We start from the raw sequence: 21,222 nt of genomic DNA on the forward strand, positions 1-21,222 counted from the left end.
TTGGTAAATTTTAATTAACATCTGTGAGTGAAATTCTTTTTGCAATAGATTTCTAAAATTTTAAACTGAAAATTCTTTAAACTGATTATCAAAAAATTATTTTATAATGCGCGAATTTATTTATCTTATATGATTGCTATTTGTTGCGATATTATGTAAGAAAGATTTTGAATTCATTTGGTTGCGACAATTTAGGTACTTAGCTGTCAAATTTTGATTCGGCAGATTGTTTTAAAGTAGACTCACAAAAGAATATTGATTGCTTTCTATTTCTTTTTGTTACCAGTTTCACAAATAATTTGACCTGACAATAATCTTTGACAATCAATATCTTTGATGATTTTCCTTTCTAGTATTGAAGTAGGTTTTCTATAATGCCTTTTTTCGATAATAATTTATAAAATTTGCAAAATATTTGTATTTGTGAACATTGATTTGTGAACAACAATGAGCAAATTAGTTTTGACTCATTCAACGGTGCAAGTACTTTCGTTCTGGTTAGAAATGAATTTATTTCTACTGTTGTTAATTGAGCTTCACCAATAAGCTTTTGGAAATGATTTGGGATTCATCCTTAATGAAGATACCTTTATAACCGGGATTAAACTAGCTCATTTTTGTAAAAGCAATGATCAGTGCTTAAGTTAGTACATTTTGTAAATTTAAACACAGCACAGAAGGCGAGATAACACCTGGATCAAGTACTGGGACAAGCTAGCCTCCTTGAAGGTCACTTCGATAAAACTAACCCTCATTTGCGTCACTCAGAGTAGAAAAACTACCCTATTTGCTCGATGACAAAAAGACTCTAACTAGTGATATGTCTATCACTGGGGGAACATCAAATCAACACTGTGATCGGTGCGAGAACGAAATAAAATTCGATTCGGACAGCCATCTGTGGATTTGAACTTGACTCGCCAAATTTTGAGAGGAGCTTTCAAATTTCCGAGTCATTGCTGCTCAATGATGATTCTTAATCATTACTGGTGCATATAATTCCTTGGAGAATCTAATTTTGATAAGATGACATAATCTGATAGCGTACCATGCTCCGTACCATACCATACATGATTCGTCCAATCATGCGTGGAGTTATTTCTCCCCGAAACTTCCGAAAACACTTTATTAGAGTTAACTCCGAGTCACTGAGACAAGATCGGACAAAGTGTACTTGTATTAGATGCGCAGATTTTAATACAGATAACCGAACCCCGGACAAATTTATGATAGGCGAAGAAATAGCACAACACTACTACTGAGAAGGGCAATTCATTGTTGAAAACGATTCTGAAATGTCTGGAAAGGGGGAAAAATAATTAACCGAATAATCTTTGATCTAATGATTCGATAAGCACAATCTAGTACTCGATCTTAATGATTCGAGGTATTTACCTTAAATATGCTAATTAATTAGTGCAGACAATATATTAAGTTGCGAAATGAAACTTAAAAATTTATTTTTTTCTGAATAAATACATATTTTTTTGGTAGATTTGGATTTCTGATTCAAAAATATAGGAAGTAGCCGCCATATATATGGGAAATATGATCAGAATAATTTAGCCAGGAAAGCCGTTCGAAGTTTGGACTCTTTAATGTTAACTTTTGCGTATTTCGATATTTAGAGATAATTTTAAGAGAATTGAAAATTTTTTGCAAACAATTATAAATTCGTTTATCCAAGGACAGTTCTATGCAAAAAATTACTTTCAGAAACATTTCATTGTTATTTTATTTGTTACTAGGAGGCTTCGCCCCCAGCTCGCTGGCGCTCGCCAACCCCCCGAAACTGCTTTCGCAGTTCATTTCCGGTTCATTTAAATCCGATGCTCGCTTTGCTCGCTCATTGGATACGTTCTTAACGTCCAGCTTTTGTATATACTGTTTTGAACACTGAAGTTCCGAAAACTTTTCACTGCAGAAAATTCTAAACCTGTGCATTTCAATATTAATTAGAAATTGCAAACAGTTCGCATATTTTTCTTAATCACACTATTCTAAATTTCAGTTGTTGAGAAAAGTAACTGTTGTAAATTTTGTTTTAAAGTCTTTAATAATTTTGTGAGATAATTTTGTGAGAATTTTTTTGATAATTCGGTGAGAATTCACCCGATTAGACATATGATGCTCACTACGTGCTCTTGCGCGCCGAAGCCTATCAATTAAAAATGAAAACTGTTGCCAGCGCGAGAAAAGAAATATCATCGGTTTTATTGATACATACGTACGTATTAGCGTTTTATATAATATAGATTATTTAACATATTTTTGCTATTTTATTTAATAATAGCTGAAAATAATTTCGATTGTATGGAGTGTAATTTTTTGAATAATTTAAAGAAATATGACTTTAAAGGAAATGCAAAACGCGTGGGCGGAGTTGATCCAATAGTTCCTGGGAAATCACAAAAAATACAACATTTTAAAAATCTAATTTCTGATGCAAAATTTTTTAAAACTGAAAATTCGACTGATTTTGATTAAATTTTGTTTATGATCTTGAGTTACATTCTTTAAAATGATTCAAAATTACATTCTTTAAAATGATTTAAAAAATTGTATACCTTGCCATTCAAAATCGTTTTGACATTTAATAAATAAAATAATTACAAATATTTACTAAAAATTATTTTTGCATGAAATTACCTTTAGATGAACGAGTTTTATAATTGTGTGACAAAATTTTTAAAATTAAGGGGTGCAAAGCTTGGAAACTTTTGACAAACTTTGGAGGTAAAAACCCCGAATCCATCAGAAAATAAGGTGTGTTTATTCAGAGGAAGTAATACAATTTTATGTCTTATTTCATGACTTAAAATATCGTCTGCACTAATTTATTTTCATATTTGAAGTTACCGCCTCTAGCCATTAAGTTTGAGTTCTAAAACGTCAAGATCCGATCAGTAGATCGAAAGTTATTCATGGTGATCTGTTTCTTTTACGCATTGTATTTTTCATAATGCTGATATGGGTTGAAAATTTTGTATAAAACCATTTTTCTTGACTTTTAATTTTTACGAATGCGAAGACACTATATTATACTTTTAAATTCCTTATTCTTATGCCATTTTAACTTTCCCCCTTTCTTACTTTTCCATAAATTAGCATATTCAGGTACCTCTTGAAATTAATCTAATTCCTTTTACGCCGCGAAATGAAATGTAATTGTTAACTCTTTTCTAAGCCATTTAAAAAGAATCTTTATGAGGAATTTTTCATTAAATTATCTTTTGAAAAATCACTTCCTTTATATTTTAACGATTTGGAGTCATTAGAATTAGTATTTCCCTATCCAATTTTAGTTAAAAAGATACAATTTATCTAATTTTTATTTCACGCTTTCAACATTCCTTGTTCTTCTTTCTATACAAAATGCGGGGGAATATTTAACAATGTTTATGACATTACCACAAAATCATAACTCATTTATTTCGATTTTTCTATTTAAATGTCTTCTCTAGTTCTTTTGTTTTGAATGTTTTGACTTCTAAATGAAATTACGAAAGTGATTCCCTATCGCACTTCCTCTCATTTATGTTTAGGAAAGAAAAAAAAAGGAATTGCATCGGATTTTCTTTTAAAAATTATGCTCAGGTTGGTTGATAATTACGAAGTAATGTGTATGTATGCAAATTTTGTTTGATTTTTTTGATCCTCAAATTAATTTTAGCAACTTCGGTGGATTTTATCTTGTTAACGGTTTGAAGTAATAGAATATTTTCAACAAAATTTTGTTTTTAGATATAGAGTTAATATATTAATTCAAATGAACGAAAACATTCGAATTTAACTAGTAATTAACTATAATAATAGCAGTATTTAACATTAAGAAAAGTATCACAAAAGGGAAAAACTATTGCTTTCTTTACTGTTAAAACTTTTGTTACATGTACTCCACGGAATAAAGATTTTTGAAAACTAATATACTGTATGATATGAAAATTTTTGTTAAAAAATATCATAATTCTCTTGATGAAAACCGAAATATAAACATATACATTTAAACCTTTCACTTGGTGTTTTTTCCGTTCATAATGGAACAATATACCGTACATTCTGGTTTTCAAAATCATAGTTTCAAAATCATGTTACCACTCATTTAGCAAGGAATACAAAACTGAAAAAGTAGATCTAACAGAACAAATGAATTTTATGCCATGATCTAAGGTATCAAGAAAATTTTACCAAATTTACCAAATTTTATCACATTTTATAAAGCTAAATTTTATTGCTAATTTTATCAAAATCCTTACCAAGCCACTTCAGTTAAAAATTAAAGAGTGATTTGGTTACCCCATGGTAGGTTTTACCATATTCTGGTTGTTTTAACCATACTTTGTTTTCCCAGTGTACAATCCTTATTATGTTTCAAAAAATTAAAACTTTTCATATGTATTAATTTATATTTCTATAAATTTGGTATATAAATAAAGAAGTTGCAATAATCGCCCATTATTGTTAAAATACAGGGACGATTTATTAATAAAAATAATTGCATTCAATTATTTCCTCCTACTCTACAGAAAATACTTATTATTTGCAATTCAAATACAGTTGAAAATAGCAAAATTTTTTATTTGATTATACTTGAAATTTAATTTCATTAAAAATTGTATTTTGTAGAAATATTTTCTTTTTCAAAAAATAAAAGCCAACAGCAATCACTTTTGTGGAACATTTATGTGGATCTATACATGTCATTGGTTCAAGCAGAATTTGATAAGTATAAGACAAACCTATGGAGACTTTTATGTTTCTTTTACATAAAACTAGCTTTTATACTAAACTATGAATCTATTTAAAAGTAATACATTCAGAATTGTAAGCAATTTGTACTTGTAATCATGTAAAGTTATTTTTGTGTTCCTTGTATACAATATTTATTCATAATTATATTCCAAATGCAGATTAATTACCATCTAGTATCAAAATATAAAGCTGAAGCTTTTATCTACTTTAACGTTAAAGTTATAATTTTTTGAAACATAAAATTGAAAATAGATTTAAACCATTAATCAAATAATGCTATCAGTAAACGTATATTAACAATCAATGTTTTATATTTTTTAATTAATTTCAAATAAAAAATAAAGTAGTAAACCATCTTTTTCTTTTATATTAACATTTATAAGTATTCTTATCGAAGTAAATCCTAATTTATCTTACATGTTAAACTTGATTTTAACTCCTATGATTTAGCCCCAATCTAGGACAGTAAATAAGAAAACGTGAATTTTTCGAAAAATATCTGGCATAAAAAAAAACAAGGTTAACATTTTTTTAACAATTTTTTTTTATTGAACGCGAATAATAATAAATTAATTACTTCAGAGTGAACAAATATATACTTTCTATATTTTTTGAGGAGCAACTATCTTCATGTTTAGGATGCATAAAAAAGTTTTAAGTCTTATCTAATCGTTATTAGCTACATAACGTGAAGAAAAAATTACTATCGAACTCTATACTTTTTTTTATGGAACATTTTTCTGACATTTTAACGCTCTGGAATAATTTATGTACTAATGAGAAAATGTTTCATGGCTTAGATGCTGAAGTTTGTTTCAAAAAATTAAACACGAAGAAAGAAAAGGAAAGTGGCAAGTCCTTTTTTATGGTACTTTTCGTTTATTTGTTCATTTTTTCTGAGAAGATAAATAGTTTAACAACGATGTTTAAAATAAATATGATAACACGTTTGACTTTATTCCAAAAATGATTTTACGTCTAGATTGACCTCTTCACTGCTGAAGTATAAAAAGATATAAGAAAAAAATATTTTACAGTTCCGAATTTTTATTTTACTGTCATAAGTCAGAATAAGATAAACACAATATGAATTATACTGTCAGGGGTCAAAAGTTTCAGGAACACATGCGAGGACCTCATATTTTAACTAATTAAGGAAAATTAATATCTCAAGTGTTGAAATGCAGTAGGAGCATACGTAAAAGTAGAAACAAACATGCGTATTGTTATATTATGGTCTACTTAAATACAATCATGAATAAATTAAATAATTATTTAGAAAAAGAACAAATTTTAAAAAATATGAATGTCCATCTAAGTGCAATGCATATAACTTATAACTGCATTAAATCTCAGTTTCAAAACTATTTTAATTATGTAAACCACGCAAAATAAGTAATTATCAAAAAAGAGTCTGACATTAATTCTAAAATACAATATTTAATTCTTGGGGGTAAAATTTTAAAATTATGGAAAAAAACGTAAAAAGTTAAACTTATTAAATACATGTATGCATCTTAAAAGGAACAATTGAATAAAATACACATGAAATATTTCTAAGTAAATATAAAATAAAATAACTTAAAATACTATGAGACCTAATCTGACTACTATGCTGCCATGTATTTCCCCACACATACCAAGATACATCATGGACCTGCATGTTCTTGACCTTAATATTTTTAAATATTGAGTAAATATAAATTTAAAAGATTCATACAGATATCACCTAACTGATAAGTCAAGAGAAAGAAGTAATTATTTTCAGATTAACTAAATTGTGTAATATTAAATAAATTACTTATAAGCACGTGGACTAAGTGTTATTTTTTGAAAACTACGTGTGTACATGTGGAATTCTACACAAATAACTTGCATGTTCTGTACCTATTCGAATACTCAGAAAGCTTAAACGTCCACGACATGTTTCAGAGAGTGTGAAACTAAAAATTTTCTTATAAAAGCTTGTTTTTAAAAACTCAGGAATCAGGATTTTTTTGAGGTGCAGGAGTCATCTAAAGCGCTAGAAATTCGATGCAGCACCATATTGAAGCAAACGTGATAGGTCTAAACTTTAAGCAACTCATGTAGCAAGTAGCTGTTTTCGAATTTAATTCCTTCCTCTACCATACTTGCAAGCGTGTTGTGCTTGTAGTAAAATACCATGTATACATTTTAATTCCGGTAAAAGGCTAAAAAATGTCTCCCGGATTCCGATAAAATAATTAATACTGTCTACCAATGATGAAAATCATTATGTATAGGCCAGTGGCGGATCCAGCGGGGGGGGAGCTCATAGGGATCACGACCCTCCAAAATTGATAAAAAAAAAAATGAAAATAACATTTTTTTTTAATAGTTTACAAAAGAAAAAAAATATTTTAAAAATTATTTAAGGGGCATATACACCTAGGTAGGTCGGAAAAATCGATTTTTTTATCTCATCTAATTATGTTCTTCACTGTTTCAAGAATCCAAAGACACCAAAGGCACCAAAGATTAAAACTAAATAATAAATGAGAAGACTAGAATTAAAAACCCCAGCTTTTTTTTCAAGAAAGAAAAAAATATAATTTATTATTATTATAATTTTTTTTTTTAAATTATAAAAAAAATTAATTGTAGGGGGATCTGAGTCTATGACCCCCCCCCCCCCCCCAGGAAAGGAAAAATTTCCGGATCCGCCCCTGGTATAGGCATTCCTTCTTCAGAAATTCTCATAGTTCGAGTTAATTATATTTGTTTTTCAAATAATGTAAGAAAATAACACCTTGTTCAAATCTTGGTGTCATTTTGTTTTGTATTAAGAAACTACGTGCTTCTTCGAAAGCTGTAGAGAAAGCTCGTGGGGTTGTCAACATTAAACACATTTTCAAATCTGAAAAGTTTTAGAAACGTTTCTTTTTTCTTTAAATAGTAAACTGAAATAGATAGTTCCGAAAAAAATCGATTGCGATTCGAATCAAAAGTGCTTTCTTACGAAGCTAATTTATTTTCCTATTAGTTATAATTCATCCGTTTAAGTTAAATGATACGTTTTACCTAAGTTGAAATTCTTAATTTAAATTATAATATTATAAGAATTGATTCTTAACTCGGTGAAAATTGCTGATCAAGTACCGGAACTTTGGGTACATTATTCTGAAAAATCTATTTTTATTGTAAAATATTATATCGTACTTTTTATAGCAATATTTAATTAGAGTGAATTAGTAATTATTACTGTAAAATTTACGGTACATCATACTTTTTGTTCTATACCATGTTTCGGTAAAAATGGATTTTACGGTAACTCGGTATGTCTTACTGAAGCGATGGTTATGTAATAACAATAAGATATGGTTCTATAATATGCGTTAAAATTTGGTAAATTTGGAAATTTTATTATGATAGATTAGGGCATGGCATAAAAACCATTTATTCGATTTGTAATTTGATCCAAAATTTTTTACAGTGCAGTTTAGAATGAAAATTAAGTTACAGTGATTGAATTTTTAATTTTACTGTTCAATTTAACCTGTGCATTATTATTTTTTTAATTAATGGAATTGTATAGTATGTAAATTAGTGAATATTTATATTGAAATTATTAAGAAATTTTATTCCAGTTTTAAATGAAGCAAAAACGCATACAACGAATAAAAGCTCATTATTTAGTTTTAATGCAAATACTTTCATATTTCGTAAATTTAAATAGCACTCAGAAATAAACAAAATAATCAGACATTGAAATATGACCAAAAGATAATGTGAAAAATATATTATTTTTGTTGTTAAAGTAGTCAAAAATAATTTTCTGAATAGTTGATTATGATATATTTTGATCTAAATTTTCAATTACATGAAATTCATGTCAGAACATGTTACTGTTTGGGCTATAAAGTTTAATAATTAGAGATGGCATCTTACCATTTCTAACTATCGAAACCTTTGATCGAAATGAGAAATGATCAGCAATTTCATGCCGCATTCAATTTCCTACACTACAAATGAGAATTGGTTCGAAGTGACATAAAAGCAAATTGGAAAGTTTCAATGATATTGAAAACAAGAGCATAATTTTAACTAATGAAAATATTTGTTTTAAGAGCTATACAGAAATATCAAATTGCAAAATTCAAACGTTATTTTTATTGTTCTGTTTCATATTTTACTTGATGCAACGATATATGCATAACAAAATTATTGAAACCAGAAAAAAATAAGAAAAAAATAATATATTAATATTTACAGTGATCATTATAATGCTACATCTATTACAAGAAATAGTTTCCTCGTTTAATATAAATTTCGGTTGAGCATTTAACACCTTGCAAAAACTTTTAAATATTCTATAAATTTCGGAATTTGTTTTGATTATTTTTCAATAAATAAATACATATTAAAATGAAGTATATTTTTTTAGCATTTATATTAATGATGAGTAAATTTGTAACACTTGAAAATCTGCTCTATTTGATATCGTCCAAAATGCTCGTAACTTTTGTAGATGTAAATTAAAAAAAAAAAAACGGGAATAGAAATCAAAATAAATAGGAAATATTGTGTCTGTGTACGTCTAAGTAAAATTTGGTTTACATTTTATGGACGTATGGAATTGATCAAACTTTCCATTTAAGTTTTCTTCTGAAGAAGGGAATCGAACTTAATCAAGCTGACACCAGATTGAAAGATGAATGGTATACACTTTAAAATACGTTAGAGAAATTTTGGCCAAAATGACCACAAATTATCCTTCTCAAATTTAATTTCCGCAATCCGCATTAAAGAATTTGAATGTGGATTCAAGAACAAAGTGTAGAAATTTTTTTTTTAAAAATGAGATAGGTGATATTAAAATAAGCTGTACTTTGTGAAAAGATTTCTTGAAATATTGCATCAAATTTTTCTCCACAAAGTTGCCAAAAAAATTTCCGTTGGAAACCGGAAAGTTTGAAAATCCTGTTGACATCATTTTCTGTAACATAACTATGCATGAAATCTTTGTGTACTACAGATTTCTTAAGATGGGCAGCGTATGGCAAACGCTTGTATACTGTAAAAAATTTCGGATCAAATTATGTTAAAATGTATCATCACTCAGGTCCCTGGTACTTTTAACCCTAAAATAAATTTTTACCAAAACATGTTATGAAACAAAAATCTGATATATCATAATTTTTACAGTAATAATTACCGTAAAGTCGCACTTAATAAATAAATATTACTGTGAAAATTACGCATAAGATTTTACGGTAAAAATGGATTTTACGGATGATGCACCAAATATGCCGGTACTCTATACAGTAGTTTAATCCGGAATTTTTTACAGTAAACCAAGAATAAAGTGTATAAAAAATTTAAACAAAACTTAGACATGTGAAATTAAAATAAATGAACTCTAGTGAATAAAGGAATGAATAAATGAACTCTGTCAAACGAAGTCCTGGAATATTACAGGAGACATTTCCTGAATTTTACAGGAGACAGGAGATTGTCTCTGGCAAAGATGCCAGAGAGCTTCTGTTGGCAACTAAAAAATACTTCTGACCATCATTTGCTGTAACATAACCATGTATGAAATCTTCGTGTACTACAGATTTTTTCAGATGCTTAGCGTACGGTAAAAGTTTTTTGTACGGTGTACATTTGACGTCAAAAGATAAATGAAAGAGAAAAAAAAGCAATATACTTATGTTGCATACGTGATTTATATTTTTCCTTTTTTCAAAATATCTTCAATATTTAATAACTGCATTCAAATTTAACCTATAAAAACGGACACATAATTTAAACTTATAGTAAGCATGAATTAGATGCATCATTTCCCAGAATAAGTTCTCTGTTATTCTTGATTCCCACTATAATTCATTTATTTATATATAACCGCCCTTTAGCTGCCTACTCAATTTTGAATTAACGGCTACCAATGTTCAACTCCGTGGTCTTGTAATTTTGAACCTAATCCAGGGAACTCTTGAAACCCAACAAAGGAATACCTCGATAAAGTATTTTGTATTATTGTATAACCGCCGCTGAACAGCCGACCCATTTTTTTGGGTTTACGCCTACTAATGTTCAACTATGTATCTTTGTAGTTTGAACCCAATCCAGAACACAATGGAATTCCTAGATCAAGTATTAGGAGAAATTTGTCTTCCTGGAGGACTTTATTGATGAAGTTAACCAGCAATTGCCTTGCATGGAGAGGAAAACCACGAGAACCTCCCAAGGTTAGTCTGGCGGCAAGGGGACTCTAACCCATGATCCGTCTACCACAGAGGATATTTCACGTCAGCGCTGTGGTCAGTGCTAGCCGGATGTGGATTCGCCTCAACCAGCCATCGCTGGTGAACTCTCTATCCCCTGAGCCATTGCGGCCTTCTATCAAGTATTGGGAGAAATTGCTTTCGAGGAGAACTTTTTCAAGAAACTAACCTGCATTTACGTAACACGGAAAGGAAAACCATGAAAACCTGACAATGTTAGCTCGACGTTTAGGTGTTCACGCAATTGCAAGGGGACCCACGATACGTCTACCACTGATGATATTTTAAGCCTTATGGTTGGAACGAACCGGGTACGGAATTGGTATCGATCAATTATCACTGTGGGATTCGAACCAGGGTCATTACTTAAGAGGAAAGTGTTTTATTCCCTGAACTACCACGGCTGGATTCCCACTGTTAGACTTTTTTTAATAGAATTTCATTGCAATGTATTTATTATTAGTAGTAGTAATATATTTACGAAGCTCACTTTTTCGCTTTATGGGCATTTAACAATCCGTAAATTTCTATCAGAAACAGCTATCTTATATAAATTTCCCCCCCGTTCATAACATTGCTTGATATTAAACTGCTACGCAACCTCTCCTTTAGTCTTCATTGTTTGTTATTTTTCCTATATATAAGTAATAAATGTCTTATTAAATTAGTGATGGTCGTTGCCTTTTCCCATACATATTTTATTTATATTTCGTTTAATTAACGAATTACAAAGTATATACTCATAATTTATTCATCTTGATTTTTTTCTATACCCAGAAACATATTGTTCGAAAGAATTTTAATACAATCCAATAATACAGTAAGTTTTGGGGAAATATGTTTCGATTTCAATTCTTCGTTAATTTAGACAAAATTAAAAGTGTTCTAAAATATAATTAAATTGCAAATTTTCACCAAAAACAAATTAGTCTTTATAATACAAAATCAAGTTTCTTTCTGTGTTAGAATTTCCTGCTTCTGGCTTAATTTAATATCTACTTTAATTTTATTAGTAAGATTAGGTCAATTTGATGAGTGTAGCTTGAGTTGTAGAAAGTAATTGATCTCCTTTCAGTTTGATGATATCCATTAATGGTCAAACTGGACAGGGAATGACTTTTCTCTTAATGAGAAAGAAGTGTTCCACTAATGTTCTCGAATTCCACGAAATCGATGTTTCTTAAGATATAAGATTAAATGTGATTCATAATATTGTAACAAATATAAATAAATAATTTTTTGCAGTTTAATAATCGTACACTTAGTGCAAAATTTATATTTTAAGAGCTTTATTTTTCTGTGTAATTAATAAGGGATTGTATCTTTTATCTATGACAAGGGTTCCTAAACTGTACAGCGTGTTAAACTGTATGACAGATATGAGATGCAATTTTCGCTATTTGATATGATCAGAAAGACGTTTCTTCCTTTTTATGATATATATTTAGCAAATATAGGATATAATCTGTACGATATGGAATTATTTTTATATGTGATATAATCTGTACGGTATAATCAATTTTGAATAGCTTGGTTGGTAGGGCATGTGTTCAAGAGGGCTTGAGTTCGATCCCCAACAGTCATGGCGACTAATGCACGTTAAGTCTGTCTGGTCACTAAGTCCTCCATGTTCTCATAACAAATCATACCTCTGGGGGTACTGGATTGAAGATTGATCGTTATCTGGTCCTGGTCAAAATTACGATATGTGGATGAAGAAATGGGTGTATGAGTGTATTCCACCCTATAAACGGGCTGTGACGTGTGTACGGCTGAAGTCGTATTTTTGGACATAGATGGAGCCACAGAAAAACAAGAAACACACCCTCTGTCGCCTTAAATTGGCTTGGTTTCATAAAGAAGGCTTGCTGATATTGGCAAGTGGCATTGGTATCAACAAGAATGATATAATCTGAAGAGAAAAAATTCTGGTAAAATTACCGTACCGCATGATAATGACATTTATGGTAAAAAAATAGTTCTGGTAAATAAAATTAAAATATACTACGGTATTTAAGCCATTCTTTGGGTATTTTTTCCTTTCATATGGTAACGGTTTACCGTGAATTCTAGTTTTTAAGACGACAGTTCTTATCACCCCACATTTAGTAAAAAATGCAAGACTAAAAAGTATATTTAACCAAACAAATGGTTTTTAAGCCATGACTTGTATCATGATGAAATTATCAGACTTTGCCACAGATAACAAAGTTTATGAAATATCATAATATCATATTTAATTGTTAATTTTGCCAAAATCTTTACTGAAATCAATTAATCAATCTGCACTTGATTAAAAATAACCAAGTTTTTGATGTTTCTATACAGCCAGAACTACTATAAATCTTACCATATTCTGCTAGTTTTGACCATACCTTTTATCAGGGTGGGATATGATCTGTATAATATTATCTGTAGGTAATCGATAGATATATAACTTATTTATTTGAAATGTGACATATAGAGGAATCTCAGCTGCCTAATATTTTTTATACGTTTAGTCATATTTTTTATTATTAAAGAGGCATTAAAAATAAAATGTTAAATAAAATATTTTCGAAAATAAATACAGCAGTGCTTTGACGAATATGTCTGTAAGAAATATGTTTAATGGTTAATGTTTTATGCTTAGTATAATATCTGAAAAAATATATGTTTTAATCCTTTTACAGTTCCGTATTGACTTGTAATATTTGAGGATTTCTCAAAAACTAATAACTCGAACTACTACTTTTCATATTGCACTGAATTAAAATTTTTCTTAAGAGTAAAAAAGAGCTGTTTATATTGATTTATTTATTGGATCTAAGTTTAAGAATTAATCGAAGTTTTTGTTTTTTTTTGAAGTAGAAAATTGAAGAATAAAAAAAAATGCACATTTTCAGTTACATGCAAACATCGGAAGATTTTATGCAGATAAAAGGAAATATCTAGTGTAAATGGATACAAATAAGTTGTAAAGTGAGAAGAATGCTTTCTATTAAGGAGCGCACCTCAAATGTTACTCGCCAATCTCGTCAATCGATGCGGATTGTCTACACATGTCAGTACTGATTACGTCGTAAATAATCAAATAATGCATCATTAAATTGGCGAGAACTAAGCTACATCTTCAAAGAAATTTTTAATGAAATCGATGATTCTGAAATGAAAATTACAGGAGGCAAATTACAGGATCATTTTTCAGATCAACATTTTCGGCAAGTAATTGTAAACTGGATTGTTATTTATTGCTAATTGTTAGTTTATTACCAGATTTGGTATGAAAAATAATAAGGCTGAAAGTTATACAGTCTTATGTTGTGAAGTTTCAAATATAACTGGAGATAAATTTAAAGATATTTATGATTATTTTAGTTGAATTCGATGAAATCGTTCAACATAAAATCGATGATTCTGAAATGAAAATTACAGGAGAAATTAGAGGATTATTCTTCAGATCAAGATTGTTGGCAAATAATTGTAAACTGGATTGTTATTTATTGCTAATTGTTAGCTTGTTAACATATTTGGTATGTGAAATAATAAGGCTGAAAGTTACACAGTCTTATGTTGTGAAGTTTTAAAGATAACTGGAGATAAATTTTAAGATATTTATGATTATTTAGTTGAATTCGATGTAATAGATGAAATCGTTCAACATGGAATCAATGATTCTGAAATGAAAATTACAGGAGAAATTACTGGATTATTTTTCAAATCAGCATTGTCGGTAAGTAATTGTAAACTGGACTGTTACTTTAAGATGTTTATGATTATTTTAGTTGGTAAATAAATGTTAATCAATAACTAAAGCCTCTATGTGCCTTATTGATATTATGAAAATAAAGCCTTAAGTAATTTTTAAACTCGTTGCAACGCGTAAAATAAGCTATTAATAATATCATTATTTAATTCCAATTTAACAATTATATTTTAATTTTGAAAGTAGGATCACTTCTGCGTGCAAACGCGCTTTAAAAATAGTGCACGAAAAAATTCAAGTATTTTATTAAATTTAAGTATGCAATTTTATATTTAAATTGATTTTTTTAATAAAAGGTATTTTTGGAATAATTCCGTAGAAAAAAAACATTCGAGTATTTATAAAAATGAATGTTGTTTTCAAAATGCGCCTGTATTTATGTATATTTTATGAGAAAAGTTATTTATATATTCGTATATTTTTACATACGCTTTGAAACTTTTCATGTTATTAGAAATCTCATGTAGAAAACCTCTAGCTTACTATGTTTTTTTTTTTAGCTCACTATGTTTTTTTTCTCAAATACAGAAACAGTTTGCAGGAAGGATTACAAATTTCCATTTATAGAGAAATTTTTTGGCTTGTAAGAAAAATACCAGCTTTCTTATGACTTCGTATGCGCTCAAAACCTTTCCAATAAATACATGAATATCTAAAGCAATACAAATAGAGAATTCTTCTTGCACTAGCTTTATCTTGCAAATCGTGCAAAAACCTTAAAAACATGACAAAATCTTGTTGTGCGTTATAAACAAACAGAAAAAGATTTATTTCTTTAAATTGAAAAACGTGAAATATTGTTTGAGATGTAAATTATTTTCTTCACGAACCGTACATTTCTCTATTTATTTACTTGGAAGGCATTATTTGTTTTTTTGCACCTGAGATGCACCGTGTTTTTTATATTCTATACAACATTTGAAAAAAAAAAACGAATTAAAAAAGCAGGAAAAAGTAAAGTTGCAAAATTTTTGATTTTTAATTAAAAATGTTATGTTTTAAGGTTAAAACCATTGATTTACTTGACAAAAAATAACTATGATGCAATTTGTCGTAAACACCTCTCAAGCAGCTTTTAATTTTTAAAGCATTCAAAGCATTAAGAAAGCAATATAAACAGAAAACATTTCTTCTTTCTTGCACTAGTTTCATTTTACAATTCATACAACAAAAAAAGGGGAAAAAAAACATGGCAATATCGTGTACATTATATACAGAAAAAGATTTGTTTCATTGAACTGAAAAACTTACAGCGTAAATTATTATGAACTAAACTAAATTAGGGTCAAAAGTATCGGCACTCAGGGTACTTCTTACAGTGAAATAAATTTTCATCGGTTAATATTACCGAACAATAAACTTGATTTGCCGTATGTTTTATAGTAATAAAATCACCATGTAAGTCATTCTAAATAAATAAATATTACTCTTAAATTTACGGCATAAAATTTTCAGATAAATTTAGATTTTACAATATAACGGATTTTTACGGATGATGCATCGAAATTGCCGATATTTTATACAGTAAATTGATAAGGAGTTTTGTACAGAGAAAAATATTGTTCGCGATATTAATTGTTTTCTACACAAACCGTAGATTACGCTATTTATTTATTGAAATTGAAATGTCCAATTTGTTTTCTTATGCCCGAGATTTTTTGTTTCCTTTATGGGCGAACTTCTAAATATAACAGGACAATTTTAAATTATTCATTTATATGGTTTAAACAATTACAAAATTATCCAAATGAAGGAAGAGTTTTACGCTAAAAAACTATAGGCTCTTTAATTTAAAATTTTTAAATTCGATATAATAGTAAAAGAACAAAGGAAAAAATTGTTTTGAAACACCCTGCAAAAAATTCTGGATCAAATTACGGTTTTAAGTACCGGCACTTTGGGTGCATCATCCTCAAAATCCATTTCACCGCATAGACATTGTATCATAATTTTTACAATTTTATTTAATTAATTCGAGTAATTCAGTGATTTTATGGCGATTATTTCAGTAATAAGATTTTATCAATCTTTATCGTAATTTGATGCGGATTTTTCCACAGAGCAATCTTGGGGTTGATGAACGAAGCGAGTAGGGTAAAAGTCTCTTAGTAGGTTAATTATTAACTGAAGGGATTAATATTCTCTTTTTGTAAAACTTTCCTTTTGTTTTAAAATATCAAATTCACCTTGCAGAATAAAAAAAAACATTTTAGTAATATTTAAAAAAATTAAATTAATGAATTTTATATTAACTTTTTTAGTCTATTTGTTTCGATTAAGAAAGTTAGTTTCTTAAAAAGATTATTGCTTTGTCAGAGGTTTCATAATTGGTGTTTCAACGAAACAGAATAATTAACGTTTTTTTCGCTCAATTGCAGGCTGCAAAAAAGAATTGTGAAGAATGTGAGTTCTAAATGAGTGAAAAAAATTACTATTATAGGAAGAGTATTTATATTCTTTATAATTTGAAGCACTTTAAATATAAAATAAGGAAAAATATAAAAAGTATAAATTAAATTAAAAATATTATATTTCATTTATTTATAAATGAAAAATGATATTTCAATTACAATTTTTAAATTTCATCACTTTAGAGTTTTAATATTAGATTTTGATTATTATCTATAGAAAGATAAAAATGTAGGAGTAAAATTAGATATTTTTGCTAGAAATTTATTTTGTTATTAATGTTTTAGTTTAATTCGTTTCTCATAAAATATTGAAAGAAAGATTTTATAAAATTTTAAATTTATCAATTATATTTTTTATTCTTGTTTTATTCGAAATTATTTTCCCAAAACTTAATTATTAGAGCCTTATAAGATTTTATTTTGTGCATATTAGTTTATTTAAATATATTTTCGAGGCATTAAAAAATAAACCAGTTGTATTAAAATATCTATGTATCGAAGCAACAATAATTATCTTTCGTAGAAATTATTACTGTTTTTCTTTTATTTAGTTATTTTTTTATTACAAATGTTATTTCTATACCGTACGGTAATTTTACTAGATTTGCATATATAACTTATCTTTATTATGGAAAAAATATACACCAACTCTGTATTTTGTTTTTAGATTTACTAATGATTTAATTATCGTCTAATTTCAAAATTATATAGTTTTGCTAATTATTATTTTGCACCGTAATTCTGATAAATAATAATTGTATTTGTTTTGATATCAGTATTACGAAAGAAAAAATTATTTATATTGTTGGTATATAAGATGAAATGAATGACTTTATATAAATTAACTAAAAGTGGAATATAGGATTTTTAATGTTTCTAAAAATATTTATTTAAATACCATTTTTTGCAAAATAAATAAAATTTGCAGAAATTGTAGTTAAACTTATAAAATTTAGAAAAATATGTCTATTTGATTGCCAGGAATCAGATAGACATATTTTTACAAAATTTGACCAGAAACAGCGGTTATCCAAAATATGAAATTAAATTCCATGGAAAATTAAAATTAAATTCTATATAAATTAAATTCTTAAATTCTATTATCCTATTAATTGAGTTCAACGGGAGTTAAAACAAAAATTAGAGTATATTTATGCAAAAAAAAACTTTTAGTTATCTAGATTAATATTTTTACCATATACAAATCCTATATGGACAGATCTGTTTCAACCATATATTAAGTTTATAACTAATGGTAAATATTTCGAAATTTTAAAACAAATAAACTAACTCCTCCAAAGTCCAATAAAATGATTTGCATAAAAATCATTGAGCGAAAGTGATCTTTTGCATATCATAAATTGCGAATTACTCAAAATATTATATTTTTACACTGCGCAGATTCAGTTATTTAGCCAATCGAAGGTCGCCGACAAATCAAATGCGTTTTTAACTTCACTATGAATGCGCCTTAAAAATATTTCCCGTTACTCTCCATTTACGCTTTAGCTTCATATTTTGTTATCAAACAAATTAGTTATGAAAATATTCTAGAATAATTTTTGCAACTTATTCGTAAGTACATGGCATCTCCCTCCCTTCTCACAATAAGCAAAACTAAAATCAAGTTGTAGGCTTAGTTTTCCTCACCATATTTTTTAATTTACCTAATGATATAAGGGTTGATTATAGTAAGATCGAAAAACATCAGACAGAATTGCAATTCCTGGAGACTTTTCCAGTTAGTCTGAAGTATAGCAAAATGATGTTGATTTACACAAAGAGCCGGATTTTCAACTTATCCTACAACATATAAAACGACTGGTTGTCTTATAAGATGGTTGATCCGACAAAAGTTCTTCCGAGCAATGACCCATTAGTCACCACCCCTGATACCATTTCGTTATTAATTTTAGTAAATATAATACAGCTTTAGTGAATAAAGATTTTTCTAACAAATCATTGAAATCAAAGTGCTTAAAAATTGAATGATACTGACTGCATTACTTCAGGGGGAAATGATAACAGATAAATGGATGCAAACAAAAGTAATTAGGTAGCAAAATTCTTTTCATTTCTTAAACATTTTGAAAATTGATTTCAGAAAATGAAACTTTCGCTACGTTTCGTAATTTGGTTTCACTTCAGTTGTTAAAAACTATCATTTTATTACAATAACATTTTACTCCACCGAGGTAGCTTAGGGAATAGAGCGTACGTCTCAGAATGAGGTGTCTCAGGTTCAAATCTCAGCGGGGGCTGCTTGGTACGAATTCTGCTCCCGGCTTACACTGAGCACAGTGATTTGAAATATCCTCAGTAGTAGACGGATCACGGACTTACCGTAGTAGGTTTTCGTGTTTTTATTTTTCATGTAACGCACAGGCGGATTAGTTCAATCTTCAAAAATCTTCCATGAATGCTAGTTTATCCCAATACTTGATCCCAAAAATTTCTTTGTCTTTTGGTTTGGGTTCAAAAATTACAAGAACGCTGGTTGTCTTAACGCTGGTTGTCTTAAACTCAGAATTGGACCGATTGTTCAATGCTGGTTATAAAAAAAATATAAATAGGTATTTAATTTTATGACGTGGCTAGCCTTCCTGTGACGTGGCTATCTATTTTATATTGTACTGTTATTGTCGATGTCCATTCTTTGTGGCTGTAATGTAACGCTGCTAGTTAATCTATGTAAAATTAAATTGTCGCTACTAGGCCGGGATAGCCTGGTCAGTGGGGTGCCGGGCCCATGTCCAAGAGTTCGTGGGTTCGGTCCCTGCTGGTCGAAGACTCCACGTGTAGTAAATGGTGACTGATGCACGTTAAATCTGTCGAGTCTCAAAGTCCTCCATGTTCCCATAACAAATCAATACCTCTGGGGGTACCGATCCAGGAGTTTCCTTGTCTTCTGGATTGGTTCAAAATTACAAGGCTACGGCGTTGAACATTTGTAGTCGTAAACCCAAAAATTGGGTCGACTGTTCAACGGCGGTCATAAAATAAAAATTAAAATAAAAATCACACACTCAAAGGAGAAAGGATATGGAACACAGGGAGAGAAAGAAACATCCATGCTCTGAGCGGGATTTGAACCCGCAACCATCAGCTCAGCAGTCAGGCACGCTAACCACTCGGCCGCCTGGTCGGCATTTCCAAATTCTTAGAAAGGAGATCTAATAAAAGGTATAGGACAATGTTTATACAATTTAATTTTTTAAAATAACAATTCATCTTTTTTTTAAGACAACAAATTTAGTATAGAACAATTCTGAATAATTTTGATTGCATAACTACTCGTTCTTTAATGCAATTTTGTAAAGAAATGTTTGTTATTGTCCATTTAAATTAATATAATGAGTTGAGCTATTATTTTAATATTTGATAAAACGAACGCAGAAAAATGAGCGCTTCATACTTTTATAGTAAAAAAAAATGACTGCAACATTTAAGTGAGTTCATTTTAAAATCAAAAAATTTTATATACACACCAGATTAAGGAAATTGCAGTTTGAAGTAAATCTGTTTTTTTTTTAGAAAAGAAATATAACGTAATTCCCATTCAAATTATTTTCAAACGTTCCTAGTTTAAATGAAGACATCATTATACAGATAGTATCTGGATCCAAATGCCCATTTTGTAAGAATGACTCTTGCTACGTTGCCCATTACAGGGAAAAAGTGGTTTCATTACTTTCTTCGGGCGTGCTATTAGTGAAGTGATACTGCAGAGTTTGTGTAGGAAATATAGATAGAATAATTTTTTTTTCACGTCACACTGATAATCACAATTCAATGTTTTAGTTGTCTATTTTTGAAAACGAATAATAAATATAAATGCTCGCTTTAAGTTTTGACTCTTTAGGATAAGAAAATATACTGTTCTGGAGGTATATTTGATTATTTAATTAATTTAGATATTAATCTATAGTTTTTTTCATGTGGCATTTTTAGTTCATATATATTATGTCAAAAAATACGTAGGATTCTAAAAAAATACCTCAGAATTTTTCCAATATATCTACAAATATGTACGTTTTGGCTTAAAAATGCATATAAATATTTAAAA

Source organism: Parasteatoda tepidariorum, chromosome 6 (genome assembly GCF_982258835.1).
Source record: "Parasteatoda tepidariorum strain Cologne lab strain chromosome 6, Ptep-v5.0, whole genome shotgun sequence".
NCBI classification, from domain to species: Eukaryota; Metazoa; Arthropoda; class Arachnida; order Araneae; family Theridiidae; genus Parasteatoda; species Parasteatoda tepidariorum.